Here is a 14,236-nt window from a genome sequence, read left to right as displayed (position 1 = left end):
GACCCTGATTTCAATTCCATTGTATATACACCCAGAAGTGGGGTTGCAGAATCATATGATAGTAATTTCAATTTTTCAAGGAACTGCTAAACTGCTTTCTATAGTGGCTACACCAACTTACATTCCCACCAAGTGTACAAAATGTCTCTTTGTCCACATCCTCACCAACATTTGTTGCCTTCATACTATATAATAAAAGTGTAGCATGCAAATTGTACCCTCGACCAGAGTTCTTCCCAGAGTTCGAACAGGGGGCGGGCTGGCCTGGGGAAGGGAGGGAGGCCCCAGCCGGCAGCCAGAAGATGCTAGGGTCCCTACTAGTGCATGAATTTCGTGCACTGGGCCTCTAGTTTTTCATAATAACCATCTTAACAAATGTGAGGTAATATCTCATTGTGATTTTGATTTACACATCCTTGATGATTAGTGATTTTGAACATTTTTCATAAACTTGTTGGCATTTTGTAAGTCTTTTTTGAAGAAATCTCTATTCAGTTTCTAGCCTATTTTTAATCGGATTATTTGAGTTTTGTTGTTATTAAGTTATAGGAGTTCCTTATATATTTTGGATGGTAACCTTTTATCAGACATACAGTTTACAAATATTTTCTTTCATTTTGTAGGTTTTTTTCTCTGTACAAAGACTTTCTCATTTGATGTAATCCCATTTGTTTACACTTGCTCTTGTTACTCAGCTTTTGGTGTCATATCCAAGAAATCGTTTCCAAGGCCATTGTCAAGAAGCTTTTCTTCTCAAGTTTTATGATATTGTGTATTATGGTTAAATCTTTAATCTATTCTAAGGTGGGGGTTTTTTTTCTACTTTTTTAAAAAATGCCATTGGGAGCCCTGCTCTGGTGGCTCAGTGGATTGACCAAATGGTCCCAGGTTTGAGTCCCAGTCAGGGCACATGCCTAGGTTGCAGGCTCAGTCCCCAGGAGATAGCGTGCATGAGGCAGCTGAACAATGATTCTCTCTCATCATTGGTCTTTCTATCTCTCTCTCTCCTTTTCCCTTCCTCTCCAAAATCGATAAAAATATATATTTTAAAAATGTGATTGGGATTTTGACAGGAATTGCATTTATCTGTAAGTCATTTCATATCTCAATGTTAATTTTATCCACTCTTTCAAAGAAACTTTGAATTAAGTCAGTTATTATAGGATTGTTAGCTCTCTTAATTTGAATACCAATCAATTAAGAGAGGGAAACAGGTGAAAGTTAAGGTGAGAAGTCCAGGAGGAGTAGAGCAATCTTGACTTGAGATGGTGTTAGTTAAAATGCAAAGTCAAGGGGAGCTGCACAAATAAAGAAGACTGTTAGGCTAATTACATACAGAAGCAATGCACAGGAACATGTAGACAAAAATATGAAGTTTTGAAGCTGGGAGAATAATAGGAGAATAGTGACACTTATTGAACCAAAATATAACTTTTTTATTTTTAAAAATTTTCCCCTAAGACTCAGCAGTCATGTTTTCTGGTGCTTAGAGAAAATCAGTGTAAGAGAGAAAAATCAAACAGAAAATTAAATATATGAAATGAATAAAGAATTTTAAAGGATTTCCCAATCCTGGTTCTGATTCTTCCTGAGATTTTCCTATATGCCTACCTTAAATACAACTTTGTTGTTTTATAAAATCTAGGTATCCTTATAATTACTTACTTACTTTTTGCCTCAACTAGACAGAGTTGAGTTACTGTCACTTGCAAGCAAAACATTACCAAGAGCCCTTGCCTGGTGGCTCAGTTGGTTGGAGAATTATCTGGTGCCAGAAGCCAATTCCAGACAGCAGGGCTGAATCTGGAGTAGCTGAAGGGCATTTCCCCAACGTGAAAAGGGTGATTGTTTACTGCCAGACAGCTCAGGGCATCTTAATCTACATGTTATTGCCTCCTACTGGCCACACCATAACAGCTGTAGGCAAATTCTTCCAATCTGACAATGGATTCTGTACCTAACCCTACTCTTTGAAGTGTATATCTCCACCTTGCCTCAGGACAAATTGTGTTAATAAAAAGCAAGGGGTCCTGAGATATCTTAGTTTCTTTAGCTAGGCTCCTCTGATTCCCTATAACGCCTCTCAAAATTATGCTTCATCTCAGGACTCTTTATTAAGTTACACACAGCCCTTCTCCAGATTGCTGAACCCTTCTAGATGCTGGAACAAGAACCCCGGCAATCTGGCACATTAAGAGGTTGTGGGTTTCATTCCCAATCAGGCCACATATCTAGGTTGTGGTTCAATTCCCAGTCAGGGAGCATATGGGAAGCAACTGATCTGTGTTTGTCTTCCTCTCCCCTTCCCTCTCTCTCTAAAATCAGTAAACATATCCTGACGTGAGGATTTAAAACATTACCAATAAATTTAATGAAAAAAATATATCTAGTATTGGAACTATATTAAATGGTAAGAATTTATGTAATTTTTTAATGCTTGAAGGACTAAACTCTCTATTTCATAGATCTTAGGTAGATATCAATTCTATCAAGGTCAAGGATGAAAAATGTTGCCACGTCAAGGTTGAAACAAGACTTTTCTGAATATCCTGTGATCTTTTTTCCAGAAGCAAGGATTAAAATCACTGAGTAGTCAGATGTGCTACTAAATACAATGGAATACTACTCAGCCATAAGAAAAGATTAAGTACTACCATTTGCAACAACATGGATGGCTCTTGCGAATAGCATGTTAAGCAAAAGGAGTCAGATAGGAAAAGCTAAGAGCCGTATGATTTCACCATATGTGGGATATGAAACTCAAAGTGATAAATGAACAAACAAGAAAACCAAACAAATAAATCTCACAGACAGACAAAATATGGTGTTCACCAGAGGGAAGAGGGGCTGGGGGGTAGCAAAGGCTAAAAGGCGTCAAATATACAGTGACTTTGGGTGGAGGGCACACAATGCAATATACAGATAATGTATCATAGAATTGTACACTTGAAACCTATAGATTTTATTAGCAATACAGATTATGTATGTTTAGTGATAGAAAAAAATAATTTAAAAAAGCACTGAGGAATGAAGAGGTCCGATGGAAAGGAGCTCCTCTTTAGAATTTGAAGTCAAAATGTGCATTCCAAGATGTAACTGCATGCAGCCTGGGCTTGAGGGGAAACTAGGTAGAGTGACCTTAAGGAAGACATTAGGGCAGAGTTCTTAAATGCGGGAAGGGAGGACAGGGAAAGCAACTGGCATTTTGCTTCAAGAGAAAAATGTCCAGGTCAGGAGACAAGGAAACAATTTATACTTAAAGGCAGAAAATTCTGGCTCTTCCAGACCAGCACTGTCCAGTAGAAATATAATATACTAGTTACCCAGTGCATGGATTTGTGCACATATAAAGGAAATTAATTAGAAGGTGGCCAGCAGGGCCAGGACTGGGTGAGATGGGCCAGGCACGCCCTGGAGCCAACCCCCTGTGGTCCCTCCCCAGCCGGCCACACCTGGAATGGCACCATGGCTCAAAGGGCATCTGTGGACTGAGCGGGGTCCCTCTGGCAGGTGGGGTGTCTCTGCCTGGCCTGTGGGGATTGGGCTGAAACTGGCTCTCTGACATCCCCTGAGGGGTCCCAGAGTGTGAGAGGGCATTCTGCAAAGTTGCTGTCATACAAGGTGTGGAACGCAAACGCAAGTGTGTATGTAGTAAACCGGATTCGGGGGCTGACAGTGCCCCAGCAACAACATAACCCATGGCCGAAGGTGAATCACGTAGCCCCTCGAGGAATTGGGCTCCCTCCTCTCTGGTTTCGGGTGTGTCACTGCAGCTCAGCAGCTCCTGCATTGAGCATTTGCCCCATGGTGATCAGTGTGCAACATAGTGACCGGTTGGACCGGTGGAGGGACACTTAGCAAATTAGCCTTATATATATATTTTTTTTTCTAGTAGCAAAATAATAAAAGCAAAAAATAAAAAAAACAGGTACAACTAATTTAAAAATAGATCTTTATTTCATATATCCAAATATTCTTATTTAAAACTATAAACTTTACAAAAATATTAAATAGGTATTTTACATTTCTGTATCAAGTCTTCAAAATCTTGTGTGTATTTTATACTCATATCACATAGCGGTTCAGACTACCCTCATCCCAGTGCTCAGTAGCCACCTGTGGCTCTTGGCGCCTGTACTGGACCTCAGGCCTATGCAGTAGTGGGGTAGCTAACCTTGTCTTCCTCTTCTCCGAATGTTCTTTTTTCACTTTTGGATTCTTTCAACCCTGTAGGTAAAATTAGTTGGAAATGGTTAATTTTAAAATTTTGCACTAAGTTTGCGTACTAGTAAGTTTTCAGGTGAGAAGTAGCCCAAATCAGACCTTATCAAACCAAATGCCCTCATGAAAATTCTTGAATGATGAACTGAATTTGAACATGAATTTGGAGTAATTTTTCCTTGTACAACCATAGCCATGGATCTTGTGGGTTTTCCTGGAAACCATTCTTTCCTACCTTCAGGCTAGGTAGAAAGATACAGCTTTGTCTAAAATATGACCTACCTAAACTGAGACTAGATGTCAATTATGAAGAATATTTCTTTTATTTATTTATTTTTTGGTAAAACTTTTTTAAAAAATTGTATTATTATTATTCTTTGTTGTTGAAAGTATTACAGATGTCCCCCCCTTTTTTCACCATTGACCCCCCTCCTCCCCACTCCTACCCCTGCCCTTTTAAATAAGACAAAAAATATAGAGTCTATAAAATGAAAAGTATAGAAATTCTACTAAAGAACTTACACTTTTATGTAAACTGCTGCAGATTCAACTTTTAAGAAAATCAAGAATAAACCTTTTCAGTATTATTTTGTTTATTATTATTAATGTATATTTTAGTCCTAATCTCAATTTGTGTGATATTTACATATAAATCTGTTCGCTAGTCTACATTTCTAAAAATATTCTTTTTTATTTTTCAGTTGTATTTGACATACACTATTGTATTAGCTTCAAGTGTATAACCCAGTGATTGAGCATTATATTACTTATTAGACTACAATTGAATGTAAGACTCTAATTTTCTTGATTTTTTTTGATACCCAGTAATATCAGCAATGAAATGATCACTAGATGGCAGCATAACTCAATTCTTACAAAATACATTTCAACTAGAGGTTTGTTTTGACTGATATTTGTTTCAAAAATTCTGACAAAACAATATATTGAAGTAACATATTAGTTTGTCTGAATTACCAGTTGTATCTAATAGCAAGTAATTTTTTTTTTTAGAATAAGGAGAATGTATTTGCTATGCTCTAAGTGAGAAGGCAACAATCTTTTTAATTATTGAAAATAAGTTAATGTAATGTTAGGTCTAACAAGGATGTAAACTAAAGTTTTGGAACCTGACACATCTGAACTTAAACCTGGCTCTTCTCTTTACAAGTGACAAAACTTAGAAAATTAGTTTTGTTTTTTGATATAATCTCTTTGTAATTGAAACCTTTGATGTAGCATTTTTACTAGTACATAGAAAATGACTTCTCTATTAATTTGTCCTATAATGATTACACTTCCATAGTATTTAACTTACAGTATAATTACTAGGATTTAAATAATTACAGCTTTGTTATTTTACACATGCATCATGCAAGTAAATATTCTCCCACGGTCTTTATACATACAATGTCTTTAATTTGTGTCTTTCTTAATTCTCCGGTTATAATGACCACACAGTAAATGTGTTTTTATTATTTAAAAGAGATGAGCATTATGAACATGATTGATTTGCTTTAAGAATTCTAGATCTTTATTACTGAAATATAACTGCATGTATTTTTTTTAGAATAGGGCCAATGTGTTGCTTATACTCCAAGTGGGAAGGCAGTAGGCTTTTTAAATCAAGATAAACTGGATGAAGATCAGAGGTTCAAGTTAATAGACTTTAATAAGAGCATACCATTTGTTGTTGCAGATCCAAGATTAGAGACAAATTACTTTTTCAATATACAACATACTGATTCTTCTTTTGTTCATGAACAAAAGCCTGAAACTTTAGATATTTATACTTTAGACATAATTATTCTCTCCTTCTCACCCATCAAATTTAATCACAGATTCATATCAAATGTACCTCCCCAAACCTCTTGAATCCATCTTATTTTATTCATTTCCAATCTTTAGTTAAACCCTTTATTATCCCATTTGTATAATTATAATGGTATCTGAAATGATCTCCTGTTCCTAGCCAGGAACCTAACTACTATTCTACTACTTCCTCCTTTAAAATATTCCGGCTCACTTTGACTGAAATGGACCTCGCAAGAGCATGCTATTTTCAGTATTCATAATTTGTAAAAAGTGACCCACAAGTTCGAGAGATGAAGCATATAAAGCTCTTCATTTCCTTAGAGATGTGTGTGTATGTGTGTGTGCATGTTAAATCTTTATTGTTGAGAGTAATGCAGGTGTCTCCTCCTTTGCCCCCTCCCATTGCCTTCCTCCACCTGGATCCTGCCCCACACCAAGTTTTCACCACCCTATTGTCTGTGTCCATGGGTTATGAATATCTATAATAATAAAAGAGTAATATGCTAATTAGATCAGACATCCTTCTGGACGACCTTCCGGACGAAGCCAGGGCTGTGAGGGAAGCCTGGGTCCCGGGTGCCAGAGGGAAGCCAGTGCCGGCAGCCGGGAGAAGGAAGGCCTACTCTTGCATGAATTTCGTGCATCGGGCCTCTAGTCCTATAGAATAAAAGCCTAATATGCAAATTTTCCCTTCAGTCGGTCATTCGACCAGCAATTTGACCTGGAGTTTGACCACTCGCTATGACATGAGCTGACCACCAGGGGGCAGCGCGGAACATGGTGGGCACTGGTGTTTCGGCACTGGCAGCGGGTGGCAGTGGGGGCACTGCAGGCCCTGATGGGCTCTGATGACAGCGGGACCATGGTAATGGATGGTGGAGCAGGGAGCGGGCGGTGCCAGGCCAACGCGAGTGCAAGTGGGGCCCTGATTGCCCTGCCAATCACCCCGCAGATGAAGACCAGCTTTGGTGATGGGGTCAGGGCTGCTGCCTGGCTCCCAGGCGTTGATGGAGCTGGGAGGGGGGTCCAGCCCTGACTGATTGCCCTGCAGGTGGGATGGTGGAGCAGATGAGGGGCCGGTGCCAGGCCACAGAGGGGTGCCGGGGGGCTGCGGGGCTGTGAGGCTGGGGCACAAGTTGGGGCTGCAGGCCTGGGGGTGTGAGTTAGGCCCAATCCCTGCAGGCCACCCCGAGAGACCCTACCTGTGCACAATTTTGTGCACCGGGCCTCTAGTATGCATATACATTTTTGGGCTCTGCCTCCCTAGTTACCCGAGCTGGGCACTCTAGGTGTGGCCCTTTGTGGGCTGTGTGCACTGTCCTATTGTAGTTGAGTCTTAATTGCTGTTGGTGTCACTGGTAGGAATTGACCCCCAGGCCAATTGGCTGTGAGGACGACCTATAACCACAGCAGAAGAAGAGCTTCTATGCAGGAGCCACCCCGATAGAACAGGACTTGCTTCAGCGGAGTTTTGTTGCTCACCAAGTCTTCCCCTGAGTGTGTTCCTCATGGATGTGATAGAGTTGTAATCTGGTGTGGTCTGAAGCTGTCCACTGGGTGCATTGGTTCTTGGGCCTTCCTGGAAGTGCAAAGTCAGCCACTGCCTATGCCCTGCCTGGGGCCACCCAGCATGAGCTACAAAATGATCTGCAAATGGCTGCTACTTGTGTTGGGCTTGAAGATGCCCAGGAAATGCCAAGCTGTGGACCTTGGCAAGCTGCTGTTGGTGCTGGCCCTGGGGCTACTTATTGAGGAGCATGGGGCATGCTGATGGCAGCTGTTGCTTGTTGGAGAGATTTTAGGAAGATCTGAAGCCTGAGCCAGGACAGACAATTCATATGGAAAAGACACTGCAAACAGCTTGGGTGGGTTACAAATTGGGTGGGGTGGGATCTCAGGGAATCACCAGGACAGGCTAGTGTGGGCCAGGTTGATGGAGACTCAGATATGGTGTCTGACAGTCAGCTCTGTGCCAGGGGAGGTCCCAGCACTTTTTCTAATAGAAAGCTGCAGCCCAGTTCTTGCCTGATGCCAGATGCCAGATAATTTAGTTCCTCCCCATATGTTTCTGGATCCTCTCAAACTGCTCCCCCACTGCTGGAGCTCAGAGGGGACTGCCTGGCACTGGAACCCTGGGCTAGGGGCCAGGTGTGGGCTGGGACCCCTTGCTCCTTCGGGAGGCCTCCTCTGCCAAGATGTTCCTCCCAATTAAAAACACGCCACACATGGGTGTCGGGCCATCCTGTTCCATACCTCTGCCCCTCCTACCAGTCTCAGTGTGGTTTCTTCTTTAATCCTTTAGTTGTAAGACTTCCATTCAACCAGATTTCAGACAATTCTGAATGATGGTTGTTCTGTATTTCAGTTGTGATTTTGATGTGCTTGTGGGAGGATGTGAGTACTGTGTTTACCTACATTGACATCTTGGTTCACTTTCCTAGAGATGTTTTATGTAATTAAAATTTTTAAAGGAAGTAAGAAGAAAATAAAGTTGAGATTTTTATTTTGTCCTTTTACTGCATAATTGAAACCTTAGTAGGAAGTTAGACAATCCTCCACTTACTCAATACTTCTTTCTGCATCTAGTCAGAGATTATACCTCTCAAATGATAAAGAAGACAACATAGAGTGTTATATTTCATTCTGAGAATTATGTAGGGCCAAATAAAATAAGTAAGTGAAAGTAAGGCAAAAAAAGCTTGGTAGAAGTATCTCTTGGAGCTGTATTTTCCTCACGTACTTGTCATGTCCAGCTTTGATTTGGATACTAAGTGGCTGTTTCATCCAAAGTCATCATAAATGAAAGTTTAGGATAATTGAGAATGTCAATGCAAAAATTACACCAAAGTCAGACAAGCAAGACTTTATTCCAGATCATCAATTTGTACGACGTGACTGGACATTATAAAGTGAGAATAAAGGAGTAGGGTGAGGGTGATCAGGACCGCAGTAGAGTTAGGAAAATGAAAAAGTCTGAAAAGGTGGAAGGACAAATTGGTCCATATGGAACCCACCTGCTAACTGGCACTTACCTAAGTTAGGCTCCTCCTCCCGCCCCCCACCACGCTACCTCCTACACACAGGCTGGGATACAGGGGCCCTATTTTCAGGTGTTGGCTAGAACAAACAGTACATTCTCTTAGCAGCCTGGAGTTTTCTCAGATAGGCACTTTAAGGGGAATTAGGATCATCCCAGGGATACTGCCTTGAGCAATTGGAAACTATGTGAGAATAATGAATTAAGAACTATGCTTCTTTTGGAGTAAGAACACAAAATGGACCCAGATCTTTGCTGGATCCATTGTGTGACTTGAGCAGTTCATATGGACTCTCTGAACTTCATGTTTGTTATCTATAAAATGGAAATAGCATATGCCCTTCACAACTCAGAGTCACTGCAAAAATCAAATGAGGTAATCTAGGTAATGTAGACAAAAGTAAATTATCGTCCTAACTGATTTGGCTCAGTGGATTGAGTGATGACCTGTGTACTGAAGGGTCCCAGATTTGATTCTGGTCAAGGTCATGTACCTTGGTTGTGGCAGCTTATCGATGTTTCTAACTCTATCCTTCTCCCTTCCTCTCTGTAAAAAAATCAATAAAATATATTTTTTTAAAAAGTAAATTATCAACACAAAAATATTTTCAGCAATAATAGATCATTATTTTTCTTGTGACTACAAGTAGACAATTATGAAATAACGAGTTGAAGAACAACAAAAGAGAAAAAAGTGGTAATTTGAAAAATAAAACCTTGTTCACATGGTGATATAATTGTGATAGGATAACTTTTGTAACTATTTTTTTTTTAATTCTCCCACTTTCAGTCCACAATTTATATTTTTTAATTTCATATCTAATCTAATAATAGACAAACATGGTAATTGACCGTAGCTTCACTACGCTTCCCATAGGCTAATCAGCGCAATATGCAAATTAACTGCCAACAAAGATGGCGCCCAATTTGCATATGTAGGCACCAAGCGATGGAGCGAAGCCCGCTGGCCCCAGGCAGAGGCAGTGAGCGAAGGCCGGCATGGCGAGGGAAGAGCAAAGCCGGCTGCGCCGGCCCCGCCTCCGGGGCCCAAGCGGCGAGCAAAGAGCGAAGCCCTCCATGACAGCCCTTCCCGGTGAAGAGCGAAGGCCTGGGTTCCAGGCGCCGGAGGAAAAATGGTGCCAGCAGCCAGGGGAAGGGGCCCCAGAGGGTTCCCAGACTGCAAGAGGGCACAGGCCTGGTGAGGGACCCACCAGAGTGCACAAATTTTTGTGCACCGGGCCTCTAGTAATATATATTTCCGTCAGATTCCCAGCTGGGTGATTCTAGGTCCAGTGTAAATATGAATGGCATTTACACTGGAAGCTTCAGCCTAGTTTCATTAGCATGTAGCTTAATGTACTAGTATTCTGCCCAGAAGTCTATGGCCTCATATTTGCAGAATGTAAGGTCTCATTTACTTTTGAGTTTCTCCACAACAGTTGAGGGACCAGCCAACTTCTCCTCAATTTACCTGGTAGACTTTAAAGTCGATTAGCTGTGTGTATCCATCTCTCACTGGAAAAACAAAGTTCAGAAGCAACTACCACGATGCAGAGTTTTTATAGCACAAGAAAACCTTTGCCTTAAATAATTTTTATTTTGCCCAATAAAGCTAGTAATCAACATACCTACTCTCTTATCACTTATCAGTTGGTATCAAGAGAAAGGGCGAATGTTATGCATCTCCCATTCCATCCGTAATAATGAAATCTGTCATTTACTAGGTGCAGTCTTTGTGCCAAGCACTAAATCAAGGGCTTTACATATTTTAATTCTAAAAGTAGTCTTCTGAAATAGATATTATCATGTGGTCTGATAAAGGTCACATAGGCAGTAAGCAGTGGAGGCAAGTTTTAAATGCAGAATTATATTAATCCCAAATCCATTTTGCAAGCACACTGCTCTTTAGCATCTTTTTATTTTTATTTTTTTTATTTGGCAGTCCCAGGAAATGTTTTTGGAAAAGGTGATCGCCGTGACAGCCTGACACTCTCTTCTTGAAGCACTCCAAATTCTCCAGCTGGGACCACTTCTTCCCACCTGCAGGCTCTGTCCCTTCTCAGCTGCTAGGAACCTCTCTTCAAAAAGCTCTAGGTTAGTGGTCGATTCCTCAGCATTTCATCTTGTTAATCCTGCTGGTTTTCTTGTTAATTGGTGCCTGAAGCCTGCTGCTGTTCTCATCAATACTTCTGAGGCCCAAGTCCTTTTTCCTTCCTTCCTTCCTTCCTTCCTTCCTTCCTTCCTTCCTTCCTTCCTTCCTTCCTTCTTTCTTTCTTCCTTTCTTTCCTTTACTTTTTAGCTTTCATCACCTTTGGATGCTTGTTAATTTCTTCTAGATTTGTATGATACTCACAGATTGTCTGTATCCCTAAAAATTGCCTGTTCCCTCACTCCCAGGAGCTGTGTTTATCGCCTGTCTGTTAACCCATTCTTTATTCCATTCTATATTTGCCAGCACCACGGGTCTGCATATCTGAATCATTGCTGGTCACATTCTGAATCCCGTGCTTAACCAGGAAAACTGATTATCAGCACTGTCTTCTGCAAACTTAGTACGCAAGGCTTTGTTTCCATCCCAGGGTCTACAAATTTACTTTTGGCCCAACTGATCAGAGACCACATACCCATTATGATGATTTTCAGCATCCTCCCATTTGTCCTTTTAGTGAAAATTTTTACCTTAATGCCCATGTCCAGCTGCCCAATAATTTAATTATGTCTGTTAAACGATGAGCTATTTCTGCACTTCCTACTTACTTACTAAATGTAGTTATTTGGTGAATATTTGAAAAGCCCAGCTAGTGATTTCACATTAAATACACCACATACATATATAGCCCTTTAGATGTTTCTATTTTAATTTTTTATTTAATTTTAAACAGAACAGTTTTAAGAATAATAGAAGAACTCACATATATTTTACCCTATTCAATAATTCTTTTTATTTTTACACATTTGCATTTTTTTTTTCCTCTCTAGTTGTATACATACATTTTTTTTAACCATTTGATAGTAGGTTATGGTCATCTTGCCCTTTGGCCCCACAATGCTTCAATGTGTGTTTCCCAAGAACAAGTATAATCACTTGCACAGATATATTAGTTATAAAATTCAAAAATTTTAACATGGAAATATTTTTAATCTGTAATCCATACTCAAGTTTTAATAATCATTTTAATATAGGAATTATGTCAGTGGTTCCCAAGACCACCCTCAGGTTTGATTCTAGAAGTACTCATAGGCTGAAGAGAAGCTGTTGTAATCATGGTTATATTTTATTATTCTGAAATATATTCTAAAATATATTCTGAAAGGATATTGATTAAAAGCAGTAAAGGGGAAGGCACATGGGATTAACTCCAGGAGAAACCAAATGCAAGCTTAAAGGTATCTCTTCCCATTACAATCGTACAGGGACACACGTAAATGTCTCAGCAAGCATATGTGACAAAACATGAAAGTATTGCCAACCAGGGATGTTCACCCAAGCTTTGGTGTTTCGCACTTTACTGGGCATCAGTCATGGCATCCAGCTCCTGCCTGTCTGACCGACTGACCTCAGCGACTCAGGGACCAATTTCCCTGCTACTACCCTAAACACCAGGAGAAAGGTATAAACCAGGGGTCGGCAAACTGCGGCTCGCGAGCCACATGCAGCTCTTTGGCCCCTTGAGTGTGGCCACGAAGATTCAATTGCACTGTACGTGGTATTTTGTGGAAGAGCCACACTCAAGGGGCCGCAGTTTGCCGACCACTGGTATAAACCATAAATCACAGGATCAGGTAAACTTACCTGTCAAATTGACACAGTGTGGCCCATGACCTCAGACATATAAAAACATTCTTATCAAGCAGAAAATTCCAAGGGTCGGAGGTTATTTCCCGGGAGCCAACCTAGGGCCAGTCTGAAGACAAGCATTTCTTTGGAATAGGCAGGGTGTAAGTGAGCAGGCCTGCTGAGTTAACCCTTTCCTGACTTGGAACCAATCCAATATCATCTATTACGTTTACTAGTCATGTGTCTTTAGTCTTTTAAATCTAGTTCAGTTCATCAGAAATTCTTTTGTCTTTCATGAGAATGTCTAAAGATAATAGACTAATTATTTTATAGAACTTTCCTCAAACTGGACTTGTCTGAAGTTTCCTGATTAGACTCTAATGATACATTTTTGGCTGGAATACCAAAAGGGTGATCCCTCTTTCTGTCTTACACAGGCAAGAAGAACGAATCTCTAGTGGGGGAGTTCAGGCATCAGTGCAGGGGCAGATCATTATGAGAGGGCCATATTCATAGGTCTCTTCAGATGACAAAACTTTACCTCTTACTAAATCGGTCATTATTTTAGATCAACTGCACTTATTGCCTTGTTGCTTAATTCCTGAAACAAACTTCACCAAAAAGGCTTTTATGTAAGCAGTTAGCATCCATTGCCTAGGGTGACCATATAATTTATTACCCACACTGGAAAACCTTTGAAACATGTAGCAGGAGACATATTTGTTGTGCTGGAACAAAATAGGTACAAATTGAGATGCATGATCACCTCAACCCTATCAAGGCTGCGGCTGAACATGAGTAGTAGTAGTTGAGATTAAATTACTTAGGTTAAAGATAAGCTTATTGTGCCCCAAATCAAAACATTTATCTTTATTTTTTTATGTTGAAAAGTACACTTCACTTTTTTAGGACTCAGTATGTTGCAATCAGTTTATTTTTCCATTAGGCTCATAGGAAGATTGTCAAGACAAAATGATGCAATGTTTTCTGAATAACAAGGACAATATTGTGACAAATAGAAAGGAGAGTTTTAGTAGTCCTGGATAGAAAGTTAATCATAACAATTCTGGTGAGCACTTTGCAGTTTACATAAGTTAGATTCAATTTACTACAACAAATATAACTTACCAGTTATAAAATACTACACATAGATAGGATAGATATAATACAATTCCCTGCAGCAAACACATAACACAGGCTTAGTAGTAATTATAATCTCAAGCGTACGATTTAATTACACCCAAATAACTGTTAAATTAAAAAAAAAAAAACCAAACATTATAGTTAAAGAAGTATATACAGAAATTTTCACATTTTTAAGCAAATAAAAATAGCAAAACAATTCTATACATACTGCTTATACTGGGCAGGCTCTGTTCTAAGTACTT

The sequence above is a fragment of the Myotis nattereri genome (genome assembly GCF_964212035.1).
Source record: "Myotis nattereri genome assembly, chromosome: 2".
Lineage (NCBI taxonomy): Eukaryota > Metazoa > Chordata > Mammalia > Chiroptera > Vespertilionidae > Myotis > Myotis nattereri.
This window is presented reverse-complemented; position numbering follows the sequence as displayed.